The sequence below is a fragment of the Vombatus ursinus genome, unplaced genomic scaffold, assembly GCF_900497805.2.
Source record: "Vombatus ursinus unplaced genomic scaffold, bare-nosed wombat genome assembly UNPS02000577.1, whole genome shotgun sequence".
Lineage (NCBI taxonomy): Eukaryota > Metazoa > Chordata > Mammalia > Diprotodontia > Vombatidae > Vombatus > Vombatus ursinus.
Window position 1 is genome coordinate 478,216 of NW_020940355.1, and position 22,411 is coordinate 500,626.

The window sequence follows — 22,411 nt, forward strand, 5'->3', positions numbered from 1 at the left end:
CCTTCTGTAGGACTTAAAAAACCCAGGTTATCTCCCTTTTCCCCCAATAAATTTCTTTCTCATTTCCATTTTTGTTTTAAATTCTGAAGTGATACAATTTTAGCATTGGTAGTTTTTTTTCCCTAAGCACTGCCGTACTTAAAGAAAAGCAACAATACACATCTCAGAAATTAATTTGGGTTCAGCGTGTTATTTTGAAGGATTACTTTTAATGAACAATTATAAACTGTGGTTTTAGATTTTTTTCCCCTTGATTACGGCACAACAGTGTAAAGGTTTAAGGTGCCTGTGGATTCATAATCAAATACTCTTTCTCTTAGAGACAGGGAATCATTCTATATGTGTGAGAGTTAATAGTTTTGAAACTTGGCTTATTTCATATTCCCAAATCACATTACTAAATTCAAATTCAAATCTTTTAGCAGGCATTCATTTAGTGCTTTCAGTGGGAGGTACTCGAGACACAAAGTCAAAAAAAGTAAACAGTCCCTTGTCTTCAAGGAGCTTTCACTTTAATTGGTGGCATACAAGTAGTTCCAGGGGCAGCTGGGTGGCACAGTATAGAGTGCCAGGCCTGGAGTCAGGAAGGCTCATCTTCATGAATTCAAATCCAGCCTCAGATACTTAGTAGTTGTGTGACCCTAGGCAAGTCACTTAACCCTGTTTGTCTCAGTTTCCTCATTTGCAAAATGAGATTGAGAAGGAAATGGCAAACCATTCCAGTATTTTTGCCAAGAAAATCCCAATGGGTCAAGAAGAGTTGGACACAACAGAAACAAATGAACAACAACAGATAGGTTGAAAGAACGTGATTTGGCCAAACTGCTGCTTTTAAGAAAATATAAGTCGAGATAAAAGAGGTTATTCTTAGCTTCAGTGTAGAGAAAGGAATCAGAAAAGGATCAGGAAAGGTTTCATGGCAAAAGTTAACACAGCTCAGTCCCTATTAGTGGGAATAATAAATCACCCAGAATGGTCACATGTATTCAAATTCACACTATTTGAAGTTATAATTGTGTAAAATGTGGTCATTGTTTCTGACCCAATGGAAATATGAAGTGCAAATGTGAATAATGTGACCACTTCAGGGGCTTCGTGATTTGCACTAATTGGGACCTAGCTCTGGGCTTTATAGGACTAGAAGAATTTTACCAGGCACAGATGGAGAGAGAGCACTTATCAGATATGGGAAAAAGCTTGTGTGAGTACATTGGAGTATAAAAGGGCAGGATGAGATTGTGGAATAGCTAGCATTCTATTTTGATTGGAACATAGAGTGCCTGAAAAGGAACAATGTGTAATGAAGCTAGAAAGGTATGTTGGAAGCAGGTTGTCAAAAGCCTTAAATGCCAGGTGAAGGGATTTGTATTTTATAGATAATGAGGAGCCACTGAAGGTTTTTCAGGACAGAAGTAACATGGTCAGACATGTATTAGGAAGGTATGTTTTAATTTTAAAAAGTGTCATTGATGTCTTTTGTTTTAATGTCATATTCACCCCACATTTCCATTTCCAAATATATCCTTATCCTGTTACATAGACTACCTTCCTTCCTTCCTGCCTTCTTCCTGCCTGCCTTCCTCTCCTAAAATTCAAATGCTCAGAAAGATCTATGATGACATTGATTCAGAAGTGTCCCATCCATGCTTGTTATTCTATGCGACCCTTGTCTACATCCTCCCAAATTTTTAGGAAGTTTATTTTGTCAGCTGTATGAAGTCTGGATGGGGGTGGAGAAAGAATTAATATAGGGAGACCACTTAGGAATCTGTTATAATAGTTCAAGAGGAAGACTGATGAGGGCCTGAATAATAATAGCAACTAACATTTATACAGCACTTATATGCCAGGTACTGTGCTAAGTGCTTTACAAATATTTATTAGTATTATTTATTCCCATTTTTAGATGAAACAACTGAGGCAAACAGTGGTTAAGTGATTTTCCCAAGGCCACACAACTAGTAAGAGTCTGAGGCTCGATTTGTACTCAGGTCTTCCTGACTCCAGGCTTAGCACTTTATCCACTGTACCTTCTGGCTGAACTCAGATAGCAGCTGTGTGAAAGTAGAAGAGATAGGTACAAGAAATGTTACGAAGTCAGAATTAGTGGTATTTGCCAGCTATTTGAATGTGGGGACCATGAGGGAAAGGAAAGAATCAAAGAGGCTTGTAAGATCCTAAATCTGGGTGATGGGAGACTATGCAATCAATAGAAATAAGCAATCTAGGAGAGAGAGAATACGGTAATTTCTGTTTTGGACATGTGGAGTTCAAATACACTAGGAAGACTTCCAGGTAGAAAAATGTCCACTAGGCAGTTGGAAATTTTGCATAAGAAGTCAGGGGAGAACCTGGAATAAGCTTTAGAATAAGCCTGGAAATTTAGATTTGTATACCATCTGAATATAATTGATACTGCAAGCCATGGGAATAAATGAAATCACCAAAAGTATAGTGGAGAGAGAGAAGAGGGTCTAGGAAAGAGCTTGGTAGGGAGGACTTTAATCCATGGAGTGTTGGGGTGGGAGAAAGAAGATCTGGTGAGAAAGGCCAATAAGAAGTAGTCAGATGAGAGAATTTTTTGAAAATCAGTTGTTACCAAATCAAAAAATAAAGGGAGAGAAAAACTCCTGATGAGTCCCAGATTTTATAAGGTACAAAACTTATGCTAGGTATTTCTTTACACAATGGTTTGATAACAACGAAAAAATGAAGCCCCTTTTTATGCAGTGAGGGTACAGGTAAGGGAAGGGGGATTGGTGGCCAATAATCCTTGTGCTAGCCTGTTTTCCCAGAACAGCCTTATTTTTTATTTGATTCAAAATGATTATTGACAGTCCTACTTTATTAAATAGAGCTGTGTGTGAAAGGGTGATTAAGAAGGATTGCACGAGCCAGAGATTGTCAACAATTGAGTTTCAACGTGAAGGAAATAAAACTGGCTAACAAATGGTCAGAATTAGTCTCTCCTTGAACTCTTTGGTTATTTGATTCAAAAATGATTCTTTGGGGGATTTTGTGGCTTTCTCTCAGTTAGTTATTGCCATGCTAATGAGACCTCAGTGTAGGGTTCAGGCCACATATGAGCTGGTGAATTTTGCTCCAAATCATTGCCACAGGCTTCAGCCCTAACACTGACTAGCCCTCTTACAAATGTGTTTCATTGGTCCAGGGGGGAAATTGAGTGAGACAATGTGGAGTTTATATTTTGTCAGGGAAAATGCTGCCATTCCAGTGGGAAGAAAAGGTCAAAGAATGAGTTATACTAACAGTGGGTCAGGTCAGCAGTGTCATCCTCAAATATCAGGTTAACTTCTGAGGACAGGTATTTTTACCTCCTTATGATATCTTTGTCATATCATTTGGACTCCCACAAGAATAGATAAGATATATTCAAGAATAGCAGTTAGGTGGCATAGGGGAGAGAGTGCTGGGGCTGGAGTCGGGAAGACTCTTCCTTGTGAGTTCAAATCTGGCCTCAGATACTTACTAGCTGTGTGACTCTGGACAAGTCACTTAACCTTGTTTGCCTCAGTTTCTTCATCTGTAAAATGATCTGGGAAGGAAATAGAAAAGCACTCCAGTATCTTTGCCAAGAAAACCCTAAATGGGGTCACAAAGAGTCAGACGTGACTGAAATGACTCAACAACAATAATCAAGAATAAGGTTATGTTGGCCTTGTGATAAATTAATCATTGTCCAGACTCTTCAGTATATTTTGTGCCTAAGATACTGGGCAATTTATAGCATGGTTTGATGGAGAAACCATTTATCAGGGATACACCTGATTCATTGGCACACAGGAATAGCAGAGGGCCAGCTTTGCCCTGCCCTGCCATAAGGAGTCTTGGTGATCTCCTCTTTCTACAAGGTGAACAAACCTAGAATAGAATTTATTCCCTTCTTAGGACATTAAACTCCTATTGCTCCTTTAAGGTCCAGCTCAATGCCACTTCCTACATGAAGCTCTTCCTAGTGTCCTGGTCAATAAATGTTCACTTCGGACATCACGCAGTCCTATGTTTTACTACTTTTTCTTGTTCTTAACATGTAATAGATAGCTAGGTGATGCATTGGATAGAGTGTTAGACTTGGAATCAGGAAGCCCTGAGTTCAAATCCTGCCTCAGATATTTATTAGTTGTGTGACCTTGGGCAAATCACCTAACCTTTCTCAGTCCCTATTTCCTCATCTATAAAATGGGGATAATAATAGCATCTACTCCTAGGGTTGTTTTGAGGATCAAATGTGATGGTATTTGTAAATCACTTTCAAACCTTAAAGCATAATATACTTGCTAATTATTATTAATATTATAATATGTCAATATACCAAGGATCCACATGAATTGCAACTGATTTATAACTTCAAAAGTAAAACAGTCTGCCACAGTCTCAGAGAGGTTGGGTGACTTTCCCAGGAGGACACAGCTAGTAGGTATCTGAGGCAAGATATGAACTCAGGTCTTCTGAACTCCAACTTCAGCCTTTTGTCTACTATGCCATGCTGCCTCAAAATAACGTAATGTTATGTGTTATAGTTCCTATGTCTTCCTTACTAGACTGAGTTGCCTAAGATCATGCCTTCTGCTAGCTATTACAATCTGTCTATCTTTTTGAGAATCTAGCACAGTACTCTGTATATATTAGGTGGTTAGATGTTTTTGTGGAATGGGTATGAATGAATGAATGAACTGAATGAAACACCAGCCAAAAAATTCTACTTTTACTGGCTTCAAGTTGTGTCGTACAGGCAGTTTTGGAGTAGAGAGATGGTCTAATGTTGGTACCAGTGCTATTGTCTGTCACTGCTTCTTGGTATCCTTGTAGCTCAATTCAATTCAAGAAAAATTTGTTGAATATCTAGGCACAGAGAAGACAGTGTGCTTTAGTAGATAGAAAACTGACCTTAGCAGTCAAGAAAAAACAGCCTATCCCTCATATGTATTGGTTGGGTGACTATGAGCAGTTCATTTAACCTTTCAGTACCCCAGGCAATGCTTTATGACTCAAGTTAAAGAGCAGGTGCTCATCTGCATTGGCGAAGGATGCTTCATCCCTTGGATTCCCTGTACCAGTGAAAATTCAGATGCTGGTAGGGCAGCTAGGTGACGCAGTGGATAGAGCACTGACTCTGGAGTCAGGAGGACCTGAGTTCAAATCTGGCCTCAGACACTTGACACTTGCTTGCTGTGTGACCCTGGGCAAGTCACTTAACCCTGTTGCCTAGCCCCCCCCCCCCCAAAAAAAAAGAAAGAAAGAAAGAAAGAAAGAAAAAAAGAAAAAAAAAGAAAAGAAAGAAAAAAAAAAGAAAATTCAGATGCTGGACCCTTAAATACTATTCTTATCCCCCAACAATGTGCCAGTCACTGTCCTAGGTACTGAAGCTACAAGGACAAAATCATACAGTAGCTCATACAACCCTCAAGGATTTTACATCGTGCTTACACTTGGGAGAAATAAATATAAAACACATATAAAGTAAATACAAAGTAATATTGCCAGGTTGGGGAGAGGAGAGGAGAGAACCAACAAGGGGGAGATCAGGAAAGGTGGTGTGTTACTTGTGCTTAACATTGAAGAGAGCATTCTTGGGGGCAGGGGTGGGGGAGATAGCCTGTGCAAAAGAATGAAGTTGGGAGAACTCACGTTATCTATGGAATATACCAAGTAGGCTAGTCTTGCTGGAACATAGAGAAGGAGTACTGTGGAAGCAGTCTGTGAAGATAGATTGGAGCCATGTTGTGAAGGATTTTAAATGGGAATTAGGGGAGGGGAAGACAATAAGCATTTATATAGCACCCACTGTGCCAGGCACTGTGCTAAGTACTTTTTGCAAATATTATCTCATTTGATCCTCACAACATCCCTGCAATGTGGGTGCTATTGTTATCCCCATTTTACAGTTGAGAAAACTGAGGCAAATAGAGGTTAAATAACTTTCCCAGGGTTACCCAAGAGTCTGAGACTGGATTTGAACTTAGGTCTTCCTGACTCCAGGCCCAGAGCTCTATTCATTCTACTACCAGCTGCCTTCAAGGGGAAGAAAAGCAAAAGATGGGGTGGAGATATCATTCTACCTCCCTCCTTTCCTTAATGATTAGTTCTATAGTTTGAGTCCACCTATGATGAAGTAGGTACATATGTTTAGATTTAAGCATTTTCATCTGTGTTACCTAATGAACCCACGTGCTGCTGACTGAGAAGCCTATCTACATGGTTCTTTGATAGGGAAGTCAGAGTGGCAAAAACTTGAACTGGAATACACTTGCCCGTTTGAAGTTCAGTTGTCATCAGGTTGTCCTATGTTCTGATTTGAGTGGCCAAGGAAGAAGTTGATATACCTTAATATGTACATGCTTCTTCTCTCAGCTTTAGAGGATTTCAATTAATTCAAACAAAATTTTATTATGTTTTCCCATTATGTCCAAGGCACTCTGCTAGGTCTAGGATATAACAAAAATGAAAAAAAAAATGACTTCAAGGAGTTAATAGAGGGAATATGACCACTGCACAAGTAAATATGACACAGATAGAATTGTGATTGGTAGAATGTGATGGCAGCAAAGGAGACATTCATAGAAGCCCTTTGGGAAAGTTTGTGGAGAGAATCATGTCTTTTGGCTAATTTTCTTGGGTCCACTGCCACCCCATGGCTGTGGGAATATTGAGTTTGTGGGTTCTTTGATTCCAGACTTGCTTAGATGGAAACCTTTCTAATGGGAAAAGTTCAAGTTTTGCAGGCACGAGGTACTGCTTTCTTTTAAACGTAAACCTCCTAATCTACTTTGGCATTCCCAGTTGAACAAATGCCAGGCTAGCCAATGACTATAATTGTAGTGTGTTATTGACTAGTTATGTGCTGATCTGCTCTGTTTATAAAGTGCTGTCTTACAACAGAGGAGGCATGAAAAGTGCCTGTTCAGTTTACTTTAGGCAGGCTGTTGCTTGTAAATAAGAATCAGACAGGAGGAACTACCATTTCAGGAACACAGACAAATAAACACCTACAAAAAAAAACCCAAAACAAGTAGTACATTTTGGATTCATCACCATACTGGCTTGGCAGCTAAAAGTACACGATAGAGAGTGGCCTAGATGATGCCAGTAGGTTGAATGTTATTTTCTGTTGTTCTATGGCTTTCCCCCCACTTAAGAGTATTTTATTTTTTCCCCAATTACATGTAAAGCTAGTTTTCAACATTCATTTTTATAAGATTTTGAGCTCCAAATTTTTCTCCCTCCCTTCCTCCCCTCCCCCTCTCCAAGACAGCAAGCAATCTGATGTGGGTTATACATGTACAATCATATTAATTGTTCTATGGCTTTAAATGTTTGGTCTATTAATTGCATTGTGAGTAGTCAGATAATGGGAACTGGGATATGTTTATTTTCTCTAGAGTTCTTGTATAACATCTTGCAACATCACGTGCAATTTAGACAGTTGAGAAATGCCTTTTGATAATGGTATGGGTGCTTAATGACGATATGATCCATAGAAATCATAGTACCCAATCTGTATTTACATCATTTACTACATGTATAGTACAGTACAAATAACATTTAAACAAGCTGTAGTTATACTATCCTAGTAACAGAATGAATTTAACTGGCTGAAAAATGTCCTGTCTCTAGATTTGTCATTGGTTATGTCTTTTATCACCACCCCTCTCATAAAATGTCTGAATCATCAAGTCAGATCTATATTTGACCAAGAATCTCCTCTGTAACATGCCAAACAAATAGTTATCCAGTATTTGCTGAGACATTGATTGAGGAGTAACTCACTACTACTAACCCATTCCACTTTTAGTTGCCTCTAGATGCTAATAAGCATTCCTTACTTAGAACTGAAACATACCTCTCTGCAACTTTGATCCCAAATGGAGAGATACTATTTCGAGTCCCTCACTTAGAACTCCTTAACACTGCTTGCCCCATCATTGAGCACAGCAGGTTCTCTGCTTCATCCTCAAATTTCTAGCCAGTCTAGAAGCTCCTTGGTGAGTAGGGGATGACACATGCTGGTGTAGAAATGACAATCAGCTTTCAAAGAGGCTGCCCTATGTGTCCCTTCAAGATTAAGCTCAAAGGCAGCTTCTTCCATGACCATAGTTCCCTAAGTATTCCTTCCCTCTTGGAAACAACAATGATTACTGCTCCAGAGATGGATGGATTACTCAAATAAAGGAGCAAACCTCTGGCTGCTTTGCATTGTCCATGAGTCCATTAAATGTAATAAGCATTAAGTCAAGTATTTACTATTCAAGGCATTGTGATAGGTGCTGGGGATACAAACAAATATTTATTTTATTTTTAATTTATGGAATAAAACAAGCATTTCCATATAATAGTACAATAAAAAGATGATACAAACACATAGAAAAATACTTTCTGGCCTTAGAGAGCTTGTGTTACACTGAGAAGATTGTTGTTGTTGTGTTGTTTCAGTTGTGTCTGACTCTGTGACCCTATTTGGGGTTTTCTAGGCAGAGATACTGGAGTGGTTTGTCATTTCCTTCTCTAGCTCATTTTTATAGATGAGGAACTGAGGCAAATAGCGTTAAAGTAGCTTACCCAGAGTTACACAGCTAATAAGCATCTGAGACCAGATTTGAACTTTGGAAGATGAGTCCATCTGAATCCAGGCCCAGAACTCTATCCGCTGTGCCATCTAGCTGGGAAGATACATGTGTACAAATAAGTATAGTAATAGGAAAACTGAGGAGGAAGAGAGCGAATTAACAATTGAAATGTGTTGAGGAAGAGAAGGTGGCATCTGAGCTGAGCTTTGAAGGAGTAAAAGGATTCTGAGAAGCAGAAGTACGTAAAGACCAAAGGGACAGCCTACCTGATGCCACAGAGACAAGCAGTGTTAGATTTGGGGGAGCAGCTAGTTGGCAGATTTTGCTGGAATGTAGAATCCATGAGCATAAGAAATATGAAATAAGCTGGGAATATAGGTGGGATTCAGATTGTGAAGAGACTTAAGTGCTAGACTAAGGACTTTGTATTAATTTTATCCTATAAGTGATGAAGTTATTTGATCATTGGAGTAACATGATCAGGCCTGTGCTGTAGTAAGATTATATTGGTGGCTGTGGGTAAGGTGGATTGGTGAGTGGAGGAACTAGAATTAGGGAGACTAATTAGGAGGCTATTTTAGTAATTCAGACATAAGAAAGAGATGGTCTAAACTAGGATGATGGCTGCATGAGTAGAGAAAAGAGGATGTTTAAATGTAAGAGATATTGTAGAGATAAAATTGACTAATGTGTCAACTGACTATATATGGAAGAAGGTGATGGAGAGGTGAAAGGGCCAAGGATTACTCTGAGATTATGAACCTTAGTGATTAGAAGGATTGTGGGTAGAGAAAACCACCATCTTGAGGTTTGAAAGAGTTGTAGGTGAAATAATGAGAGGCAACATGGTGTAGCAGAAAGAGTATTGACTCCAATCACAGGATGACTTGAAATTCTGACTTTTACTAGCTGTGTGACTATAGATGTTAATTGAGCTCCATAGGATTCAGTTTCTTTATCTGTAAATTGAGAAATGGGACTCTGAGGTTTCTTCCAGCTAGCTCTAAATTTATGATCCTTTGTTGAATCTGAGATAGTTGTGGAACATCCAGGTGTGTAAAACTGGTAGTCATCTGTACCTGACTCCAGGTTAGCACTCAGTCCTGTAGCCACTCCCAACTGCCTCTTATCTCATTACTGCCTTTCTTTCTTTCTAACATCTGCCTTGAACAAAATGTTGAAGGGAGGATTTGTTTTTCACAGTCCCTTCCTTGCTTTGAGATTCCCTAGGCCTGAGTTATCTTGATATCATCATGATCTGAGAATCAAAGGCAGTAGAAGTAAAAAGCTCTCCCTCTCCCTCTCTCCTTCCACCCCAGGTTTGACCAACTGCCTGGGACTTCCAAGAATAAAATCTCATACTATTGTCCTTTCTCACCTCTTTCTAATCCCCCCTACCAAATTTACTTATCCTATGTACCACAATTCCAGAGCCCTTGTTCTGTGAGGTAATATGGTATGCTGAGATTTATTAGACTTGGGAGTTAGAAGACCTGAGTTTGTGTCCCAGATGTCGCTTTACTAGCCATGATCCCTCTGGATTTGTTTTCCTTATCTGCAAAATGGAAATAAAAAAAAAATATATATATATATGTATTACCTAATAGGGTTGTAGTAAGGAAGGTACTTTGTAAAATGTAATATAAATATAAGTTGCAGTTACTGGTAACAGCAAGCTAATCTGAAAAACTAACCCATCCTAATGGTTAATATGTTATCCTCGAAGGTCATAGGTGCATTTTAACAGGAACTTCTAGAGTCATTCCCTTAATCTAAAGGAGTAGTTCTAAGGTGCTGAAGCAGGGAGACAGGGAAGATATTTTTGTACTGCTAACTCCATTTTCCATCAGCAACTCTATTTGGCTTTATGGAACACATTCCCTATCCTAACGTGTTGCCGCTGGCCTCTCCACCTGAAGCCAAACTTCATAAACTGACCGCCTGAAATCTCCTCACCACACATTGATTCGCTGTTGATAGTCAACGCCTTCTCAACTCACGCTTTGTTGCCTCTGACTGGAGGGCTGGAGGGTGAAGCATCAAACTCCTTCCAAGCCTTCCTTTATGGAGGGCTCATAACCTTCTAAATAGCTGCGTTCTCCTTTAGCTTCACTTCAGCAGTCTCTTTTTCTTATTTGTATCTCCAGTGCTTAGCACAGTGCCAGGCAAATTATAGATGCTTAATATTTATTAACTGAGGCATAGATGCAGTTGTACTACATATATAGCATAATTCTATTTAACAAACAATTATTAAGTACTTACTATATGCAAGGTACTGTGGTAATCTCTGGAGAGTCAAAGATGGAAAACATTATATTCAATCTCCACTTTATCATCTAATAAAGTGTTGAGACTTAAATAGATAATTCTAATGCAAGTTAGAAAATTTTAAGTGTATAGAAGAGGTCAAACAGTAGTCCAAGAACTAAAGGGCTGAGGAATCACTTCTAGCTGGGGGAATCAGGGAAGTTTCATAAAAGAGGTGGCATCTGGGGGCAGCTAGGTGGCGCAGTGGATAGAGCACCAGCCCTGAAGTCAGGAGGATCTGAGTTCAAATGCAGCCTCAGACCAAACACTTGACACTTACTGGCTGTGTGATCTTAGGCAAGTCACTTAACCCCAATTCCTTTAAAAAAAAAAAAAAGAGGTGGCATCTGAGATAGGCTTTGAAGGATGATGTCAATAGGTGAAAATGGAGGGGGAAGAGTTCATTCCAGGCCTTTTTGTTGGACTTGCTGTGCTGATAGCTATGTTCATAGACTCCTGTTCTGATATACTCATTCTTACTGAGTCACATCCAGAACTAATGATAAGGTAATGTCAGTTGTTGACTCCCTTGTGTGTCATCAACAAGAATTCATGACTGCCTTCTGTTATGGACCTTTTGGGTGATGGGTCAATGATGAGGGTAAACTTATCACATGACCTACAGGGCTTTCTGAAAGGAACTGTCAGAAAGATCAGCATTTGCTTGTAAACTGAGAGAATGTGACATGAAAATTTTTCGAATAGGAGTAAATATGTCAATGCTGTTTTTACAGGGTCACTTTTCAGACTATAACCACACTTTTGTATATTTGGTGCTTGCAAGACCCTTTTGTAGTTAGTTTCCTTATTTTCTTTAGAAAAAGCACATTAAAATAATGAAAAATTGAAGCTTATTTTAAAAATCATATCTAGCTTGAGTGAGAGATGATTTTAGTTTCCATGGAAATGTGTGTGATGATAGTCATTTTCAACATATACCCTCAACTGTGATCTGCATGGAGTAGAATATAGATGGATGGAGTGAGCCTTAAAAAAACCTCAGAAAAAACAGTGGTGGCAGAGGGAGATTAGAAGAATCTCCATAATTAGAAGAGGCTTTAGTTTGTTAGTCAGACTTTATTTAGGAGGATATTACAAGAGTTTAGGCAAGAGGCAATAAATATTTGGACTGGAGCCATGGCCATGGAAATGGAGAAGAGGGTCCTAATTCGAGAGAAATTGTGCAGGTGCTTGAAATATCAAATGCAAAGAAGAAACAGTAGAAGATGACTACAAAGTTTTGAGGACAGGCTTCTGGAATAATGGTGGTACCTTTGACAGAAAGAGGAAAGGCAGGAGGAGAGGGGACTTATTTGGGCAAGAAGATGATTAGTTTTATTTTAGACACATTGAGTTAGAGAGGCTAGTGGGAAATCCAGGTGGAGGTGTCTTTTACTGTATGATTGTGTTTCATTAGGAATGGATTAATCACTATCTAGAAGTTCAACCAGCCTTTCATACTCACCTTATCCAGAATTGCACTAGTTATCTTTCTGCCCAGATGTGAGACTGGTACTCAGGAGAAATGTTTGGGCTGGATATATGTATGTAGTAATCATCCGCATAGAGGTGATAATCGAAGCAGAGAGTATAGAGCAGAAGAGCTGATGACAACACACTGAGAACATTATAGCTTGTAATTTTTTCTTTGATAATGGAGAATCAGGGAAAAAATTATGATAGCTGAATTTCCCTTTCTTTTAAAAACATGTAGTTTTGACCATTTTTTTTGGCATGTGTCATGGTGCTTTTTGGCAGTCTGGACCCATGGGACCTCTTCTCAGAATAGTGTTTTCAAGTGTAAAAATTAAAATACATAAGATTATAAAGGTACAAATTATATTGAAATATAGTTGTCAAAGTATTAAAATAAACAAGTTCACAGTCCCCAGGTCAAGAACTGCTATTATTTTAAAGAAAAAAAATCATGTTTTTCCTCACATACTGTCTTGTTATTTAAATTATTTTGAAAAGCCTGATTTAATAAAGTGGTACATAATGGACATCTCCTCATCTGAAGATGGCAAGGTTGGACTAAATGACCTCTCATATTCTTTCTAGTTCTAAATACTCAGATACTATGAAACTGAAAATATAGTCATCTATTTTACATTATCATTGCTGTTCCTGTGCAGTGAACATCATTAGGCCAATGAACAGCTTGGGGTAAAGGATAGTGAATCCACGCTTGTTGTACTCTAGTGAAGCATCATCACCATCTTCATCGTGATAATTTCTCCTTTAGCCTAGTTAAATATTCTCTTTTGTTATACCATAATGACATATAAGTAAACTAGCTTGGACTGAAATGTGATATTAATATCTTCAGTAACAAGGAAGAAAAAGTATATATATTTTCATAAAGTATATACATATAAAAAAATCTTCCGGATTTATAGCCCTTGCAGTGATGTGTCTTTCTTTGAAAATGTGGCTGTTAATGAACTGTGGCATGATGATGTAATTAACATAAATCTTGTTGGGCTGTCTTTATAGCCAATAACTATACTGCCACCAGGCAGCCCTTTCCTTCCTCTCTCAGCTTTCATTAAATTATTAGCTACTTTCCCCTTCTTTTTAGATAAAAAATGTAGCCTTATTTCATTTTAAGATCACTTTTATTAGATTTTTTTTGCATTAGGAATTTTGTATTCTGAAATAGTTTTGTTTTTTTTTTTACTGAAAATCCTGTCTTATTTGGGGAAATTAGGCTATATGTGTGTTTTGGGAGATATTGAATTAGAAATAAAGTAACAGAATTTTCTAGAATTATGAGTTAAAAGGAAAAGCTAGGATAGTCCTTTTTGCTACATGGATAACAACTTTCTTTAGATCTTGTATCTAGACTTCACTGGGCAGCATAGTATTTTGGAAAGAACATTAAACTTAAATTTACTTTTTCTACAATTCACTCAACTTCGTGACCTTGCGCAAGTGAGTTAACTTCTTTAAACTTCAGTTTCCTTACTTGAAAGGGGGGATGATAATATCTGTCCTAAACTACTGCATAGGGTTGTTATAAGAACAAATAGGTGTATGTGTGTGTGTGTGTGTATTTACACGCACATATACACACATGGTAACCATAAAGAATTTTAGAAATGTAAGCTATTCATATGATCATTCCCTGTTCAAGGTAGTTTTTTAATCCTACAAGGTAGTATTTTAGTCCTTTAGTTCTACAAAAAATTTAGTGTAGAAAGGTCCTGTGACTCAATGTTTGCATCTTAAGGATGATAGAATGTTATGCTTGTCAAACTGGCTAGCTCTCAAGATGATTGGTTTTAGAGACTAATTCATCTGTAACCACATGAAACTATATTCATTGACTTTTGTGTAATGAAATGACTTTTTTTTTGCTAAACCGTACCTTGTGCTTCACATCAGTGTGGAAGTGACTCTGGCTTGTTAAGGGCAATGCCAGTAGAGTCCAAGCTCTGGAAAACCCTGCCAGTATGTAAGGGATGCAGATATGGGTCTGGAAATGCCCTGTATTATAGTACCGGCCTAATTAGGTGCAGTGGGGCTCATTGCCAGAAGGCGGTCCACCAGGTGATGGTTTTCTTTTCTGCCTTAACCTCTCAAAAAGATTGTGATTAGTGTCAGGTGAGGGAGCACTTACACTGATCAAATCACGGATCCTTGAAGTGCTCAGACAAGTAGGAAGACTAGCATCTCTGAAGCTTAAATTCTCATTCTGACTTGGTCACTAACTCTGTGAACTTGGGAGGTCATTTGATTGGCTATGTCTTAGTTGCCTATCTGTAATATGGGGATATCATATATTTAGAGTTGGAAGGGATTGCAGAGGTCAACAGTTTACAGATGAGGACAGTGAGTTGAAGAGGCTTGCAAAGCATCACGTAGTTAGAGGCAGAACCCAGTTTCAAACTCATGGGTAAGTTAAGCACTCCCAGTTCAATGATTTGTCCATTGCATCAGATTAAGAAAATGATATCTGTGTCTTCTTACCTTAAAGTCTCAGCTATATTACTAAAATAACTTCCCTGCCTCTGCTTATGGTATCACCATCCTTCCAGCCACCCAGGCTTGAAACCTTAGAGTAATTTTTCACTCTTCCTTGTCCTGCATATCCAATCAGCTGTAAAGTCTTGTTAATTCTACCACTGCAATCTCTCTCACAATCCATCTGGTCCTTTGCACTAACACCAGACCTTCATCAACTCTCACCCATCTGGGCTATTTTAATAGTCTCCTAACTAATTGCTGTGGCTCCAGTGACTCCCCTCTTTAATTTGTCCTCACACAGCTGTCCAGGTAATCTAATATTGCTCCTGTCGTCAAACTCTGTATCTTCCAGTCTCCTGTAGAGTAAAATAGAGATTCCTTAACTGGGCATTGCAAACCCTCGACAGGGCTCTGGCACACCTTTCTAGCTTAATTTGATGCTATAACCCTTTATACACACATTCGTAGAATTATAGGAGCACAGATCTACACCTGCAGAGGACTCCAGAAGCCATGCATTCCAATCCTCTTATTTTACAGGTGAGGAAATTGAGACCCAGAAAAGTTAAATTACTTACTCAAGGTCACAAAGATCATAGGCGGGATTTGAATTCAGGTTCTCTGACTTCAGAGTTAGTGTTCTTTCCATTGTATGGTATTATCTCCAAACTGGGTTAGTGGCTATTTTAAAACGTCAACACGCACTCTCCTTATTTTTGTGTGCCCAAACAGATTATTCTCAGTGAACAAAATGCATTTTTCTGCAACTATCATCACTTGATATGAACTTTTACTTTCTTCTTGTCTAGACCTAGTTTGGGTGAGCATTGTATGACTTAGAATGAGTCATTTGTTTCCTGGGCCTCAGTTTATTTATCTGTAAGATGAGAGCAATGGATTGTATTTACCTACCTCTAAGAATTCCTTCCAGCTCTAAATTCCCTAGCTGAAAATCTCTACAACCTCTGATTTTCATTTTTTTATCTTTTTTTTGCCACTATTACATTCTAACTTCTTTATTTGTCCATGCTATCCCTGTTAGAGTATAAGCTCTTTGAGGGAAGAAGTTCCATTATCTTTCATCTTTATATTCCCTGCACGTAGCATAGTATCTTGCATATAACAGGTATTTAAGAAATGTTTGTTGAATTCAATTTAAATGAATATTATGCACATATATACATGTAATATGAGTGTATATGTCTATATCTGTTATCTGTATATACTTCTTATTCCTATATAGATCATGAGAGCAGTATGGAATAGTGGATAGAGTTCTAGATGTAGACTTGCATTTGAGTCTTTCCTTGGACACTTAGTAGCTAGTTTTGTGACCTTAGACAAGTCACTTAATCTCTCAGCTTTGTGATCTTTATTAGGGGAAGGAGTTTCTACAATGATGACATCACAGATCTTTGACATATTGACAGAGACTTGATATAAAAATTCATAGTATATGACCTTAGGAGGCAACTTGTTGTCTGTCAGTCCTACTGTATCTTATATAGTGGAAAAAATTGGATTGCATTTGGAATTGGAGGACCCAGGGCTGGTAATGAATGCTAAAGCAACCAAAAAGTGCTTTAAAATAGTTATATTGAAAGAAAGAGAAGGGTCAAAGAAGGGAGAAGGTTGCTATTTGGAGTTGCTGGAATGATGATAATGGACAATGAAACTGATATCATTTTATAAATGGCAAAATATAAATAAAGCTCCTGCTTCTACAAGTAAACTAGTTGGATTCAGGGGGATGGCTATAGCACAAGTCCCATTCTCCTTAATAAATCATAGTCTGTGTGATCCTCACCAAAGGAATTTGAATGAAGAAAATTAGGCTCCTTCTCAATATTTTTTCTTACCTATAATTCTTCTTTTGGCTTCTGTCCTTCACTTTGGCCATACGAAGTTTTGTTCTTCTACTGTGGTCATGCATCCCATAGTGAAAAGACTGTCCTTTTGACTTCCTTACAGGTAATCAGCCAAGTATAGATTTTCTGGATATTTGTGTGAAAAAAAACCCTAGTATTCCTTCTGGGGATGGCTTGACTGATGTGCACACTGGAAACATCTTTAATAATTGAATGCCTCCTTCAAAGGAGATTACAGCAAAAAGCACATTGCTTTTCATTTATTCATTACAAATATGTCATAGCAATGTTTTTGCCTTGAGTTGTTAGGATTGTCATACCAATATATTTTGGGCAAGACCTGGGATATTTTAAAGGATTATAAGCCTTTTACCTAATCCTAGTGCTTCATTCAAATTGATCAGATCAGACTTTTAGCATATCCTTGCCTTGCTGGAATCACAGCTAATGAGACGTGGCTTCACTGATGACTATTCAAATAGCTGTCCTGGGAAGAGTTCACAGAAATCATGGGGTGAAAGGATAAACCTCCTTATTAATAGTTGCAGTGATTTTTTAGCCAGTTGCTGAATAGAAGTGTGAATTTAGGGAATGAATTGACTAAACCTGGGGGTTTTTATTCTTTTCTTTGTATCAGAGTTAGCCATTGATAGTTGACCCCAGACAAGATGTGTGAAATGAAAGAAGAGAACGTATTTGTAATTAGGTAAAGTACTTTCTTTTGTACTTTAGAATGCTGCATTTCTTGGCACTTTTCTTTCTTGTGTCAGTGCACCCTTGTGATTTTTTTTTAAATTCAAGACAAGTTCAGCTGTAAAGAAAGGAAAATAGATTTTTCTTTTATTTTGATGTAGATAGTAACCTGCAGAATTCTATGCTTATTGTTGTGATAGTACATTTTATTTTCTTTCTCTAGGACTTAGCACAATGCCCAGCACATAGTAGTTGCTTAATAAATATTTATTGATTTCTGTAGCATTTCTGGGTTTTAGCTAGACAATTGTACTGTCAGTACTAAGCTTTCACATATTTCCTGTCCTATTGTAGTCTAGTTTTTGGCATGCCAAATATTTTGTTCTCAAGGGGATTTCTGTGGAAGGTGGCATAAGGGGAAATAAACCTTTAAATAGGAAGAGAACTATTGTAAGATTCAGTAGTTAGCATAGATGTACAAGAGTATGAGGCTGCCCTTGGTTATCCCTAGAGACACCCAGTTATTCTTGGCTTCTTTTGGTTGTTTGCGGTCAAGTGCCTTCTTACCACAAACTTATCCTTAGCTGAATTAAAATATGGAAGCGATTTCTTAAAAAGAACTTGGGTGCAATGTATTTAGCAGACTGGAGGGAACAGAATGGTCAATCTCAAACTTTGCAGTTCTGGAAAAACTAAAGTTGTAAGCGGTGTCAAAGCTGTGTACTGTATTCAGTACCATTCCTTGGGGACGTTATCAGCCTTGAGCAAGTTACACTGTGTTACACCATCAGTTTTGTACATGTGAAGTAAGGTTAAAATAAATCTTACAGACTGCCTTGAAGGAACTCAAGAGTTCATGAAAAGGTAACCTAAAGTCTGATGAGCATTTGTGGAAGAGGGAGAGTCTTGACCTGATTTTACTTGGAGTTTGGAGGAAAGAACTGTAGGTGGGGAGATGGGCTGATTTTATGCATGCACAAGAGCCTTAAGTATATTTTGTAAATAGTTGAGCCTTTAAAATAATATACATGAAACACTTTCTGCTCAGCACTGTAACAAGTTCTAGAGTTTTTAGCTACAGGTTTCTTTAAAAAAATTATCTATCTCAATTGATTTTCTTTCCCTCCCATTCCTACCTTGACCCCCTGAAAAAAAAAGAAAAATAAAATCCTTGTAACAAATATCCATAGTCAAGCAAAACCAGTTCCCATGTTGGTCGTGTCCAAGAAGGTGAGTCTCATTGTGCATATTAATCTGGTAGCATTCTTTATCTTTGGCCATTTGGAATCATGCCTCATTGGTCCCTATGCTTGTCATTGTGCTGTGAAGTCTTTTGAAGTTGTCAGTTTTTGCATTGTTGTTGTTAATAGTATAAATTGTTTTTCTGGTTCTGCTCACTTCACTCTGTGTCAGTTTATGCAAGTCCTCCTCGGTTTCCCTAACATTGCCCCTTGCAGCATTTCTTATAGGGGAAGGGAAAGGAATAAACATTTATATAGTGCCCGCTACATGCAAAGGAGCACTGTGCTAAATGCTTTACAAATATTATCTCATTTGATTCTTACTACAAACCTTGGAAGGTAGGTGCTGGTATTATCCCTATTTTACAGCTGAAGAAACTGAGTCAAATGGAGGTTGAGTAACATGCCCAAGGTCACACAACTAGTGAGTGTCTGAGGCTAGATTTGAACTCAGGACTTCCTGACTCCAGGTCCAGTACTCTATCCACTGCACCATATAGCCGTAAGCGTAGTAGTACTCCATTTTATTCATATGTCCTACTTTAGCTACCTATCTTATTCCCTTCTGACTGGTACTTAGCTTCTTGCCTTCTTCTCAAGTCACTATAGAGTATCTAAAGAATTGCATCCTACCTCCCTCCCCAAATAGGGCCTAAAGAGATCACCCAGATTTTACCATATCCTGAGGATAATGACTCTACTGTATTATTATTGCTACTATAGTTGTGTTTACATAATAACGGCTAGATGAAAACAGATGTAGTCTAATTGTGCAGTTATTTTATTTACATTATGCCAAACAACCTGGCATGTGGAAATAGCCGACTGATTGGTGGTCATAGTCTGGGACAATTGGGTGGTTTGAAGATGTACCTGTCTTCCTTGGCCTTCTCTCTCCAACTTCTCTGACTCTGGGCTGCCTCAGAATGCATCTGTGGCTGTGGATAGATGGATGACTCACCATCACTGGGGGTGCTGTCTCTATCCCTCTCCTGGCTTTCCTCCACCTGAGCTGCTTGACGAGATGGGAGCACATAATCTTATTCCTTTCAGTGCGATGAAGGACCACTAGGCCTACCATCTGCCCCACCTCTATGCTCTGCAGTCTGTTGGTACTGTCATCCGATCTCTTAAGTAACCCAAGAAGCTCTGGGCCTTGAATTCTTAGGATTTCCAGAGCCTTTCCATCTGCTTTGAAGTTGGACTTTCATTTATTTATACATTGTCTCTGCCCCAGTTAGAGTGTTAGCTCTTTGAGGGCAGGGATCATCTTGCTTTTTCTATTTGTAGCCTTAGTGCTTAGCATAGCACTTGGCACATACATAGTAAGCACTTAACATATGCTTTTTCATCTATGAATTCATTCACATTTTCAGTTTTCATCTGTTTGTTAAGCATCATGTGAACAAATTTGATGGCATTTCATTTATTATCTGAAAATGGAGATTAGTAAAGCAGATAATTCTGTCTTTCTGTCTCTTTCTGTCACATTATATCTAATGTGTAATTGAGATCTGGTAGGAACCTTCTAGGTCATCTGCTACAACCCCCTAATTTTATAGTTGAAGAAACGGAGGTCCATAGAGATTTAGTAACTTTCTCAAGGCAACAAAAATAGTAACCAAGATATTATTTCACTATCATTTGAAATGTTGTGTGAAACTTGAGTGAGATTTTTGGCTTTTATTTTTTGAACAATATTTTTTAAAACAAAATAAAGTGATAAGAAATGATGATAGTTCCTAGTCAATCAATAAGAATTTATGAAGTGTCTACTATGTGCCAGGCACTGTGCTGAGTTGTTGAGTTGTGCCCAACAATTTGTGACCCCATTTAGGGTTTTTCTTGGTAAAGATGCTAGAGTGGTTTGTCATTTCCTTCTCATTTTACAGATAAGGAACTGAGGCAAACAGGATTAAGTGACTTGCCCAGGTTACACAGCTAGAAAGTGTCAAACTGGATTTGACCTCAGGTCTTCCTGACTCCAGGCTCAGCCTCCTACACACTGTGCTACCTGGCTGCCCTAGGGATTAAAAAAGAAAAAAAAAAAAGCCAAGACAGTCCCTGCCATGACAATCTAATGGGGGAGATAACATGCAAATGACTACAAAGAGGCAATACATATCTATCTATACACACATAAACACATTTACATAGATATGATAAATAGGAAATAATCAACAGAGTGAAGGCACTAGAATTAAAAGAAATTAAGAAAGGCTTCCCATAGAAGATAGCATCTTAGACTTGAAGGAAGCCAGGAGGCCATGAGGTAGGGCATTACTGGTGTGGGGGAGAGCCAGTGAAAATGTTTGAAGCTGAGAGATGGAGCATCTTGTTTGAGGACCATTAAGAAGGCCAGTGTCACTGGATTGACAGACATGTGGTTGGGGGGGTGGTATAAAGTATAAGAAGACCGAAAAGATGGGGAGATGAGTTAGCTTATGATGGACTTGGAATAGCAAATAGGATTTTATGTTTGATCCTGTAGGTGATAGCAGTCTACTGGAGTTGAATGAGGAGGGTGACATATTTAGACCTGCACTTTGGGAAAATCATTTTGGCAGCTGAATGGAGGATGGACTGGAGTAGGAGAGATTTGTAACAGACAGACCATCCATGAAGAAATGAGGGCCTGCAGCAAGGTGGTGGCAGTATCAAAGGAGATAAGTAGGCATATTGGAAAGATATTGCCTTGGAAACAGATTGGAGAAGGAGGGGGAAGTTGAAGATAACACCAATTTGTGAACTTATTGGAGGGAGGGGATTGAATGGGTTGTAGAACCCTCAGTAGGAATAGGGAAATTTGAAGGTGATGGGAAAGGTTTTGGGGAAAAGATGAGTTCAATTTTAGACAGGTTCAGTTATAGATGTTTATAGGACTTTCACTTTGAAATGTTTAATAGGCAGGGAGGTTATGGCTGCAGAGAGAGGCAAATAGATAATTGCATTTTCTGTATGGTAATGAAAAGCATTAGATCAGTCATTAGAGAGCTGGTCTCAGAGTTAGGAACTACTGGAATCGAGTGTCATCACTGACATTTATATAATGGTTGGGTAACCATGGGCAAGACTTAAGTGTTCAGTGCTCCTAGGCATCAATTAGCATTCAAGATTCTTAAGTTTCGGAGCAGGTACTGATCTGTACTGGTAGAAGAATTTCTTCTTTGGGAGCTCCCTATACCCCAAATGTTTATTTATAGTCATATTAACCATGTAAAACCTTTATATACTTTGTATTGGACTTGTAGATGAGAAATTTTCTTTGTACTGGAATGTGAGAAACTTTAATATAAAAGTTTTATATAAATTTATTGATATTTATTTTTATATTACTAATATTTCTCACTGTATTCCTCTTTCACCCCTTCTAGAGAGTCATAGCTTATAGTTATGTGGTTAGTCCTTCATTCTTGAAGAAGGCCATGGCATCAGGAAGATGACATGACTTGCAATTGAATTGGATTTGCATGAGGGAAGGCTGATGTCTTATAATAAAGTGTGAAGGAAGAAAGCAAGAAAAAAAGTTCAGCAAAAACTATCTGACATTGTACGCAGTGTACCACACCCCTGTTATCCTACTTCTTCAAAGGAGTGTGTATATAGGGAGAAATTCTTCTCCTCTCTCTTCCTTGGAGCCAATTATATTCTTTTAGGGATCATTATAAGCCTGAATCATTTAAGTTCTATCGTTCTGTGGTTTCTTCCCTTTATAATGCTGTAGCCACTGTTATACAGTTTTCTA

The 22,411-nt window shown here is 38.3% G+C and overlaps 1 protein-coding gene across 3 annotated transcripts in view; it reads left to right on the forward strand.

Moving 5' to 3' along the window:
* The window catches only part of DCDC2 (doublecortin domain containing 2), a 203,116-nt gene that overhangs the window by 171,434 nt on the left and 9,271 nt on the right, over positions 1 to 22,411 (forward strand). The gene's annotated exons all lie outside the window — the stretch shown is intronic.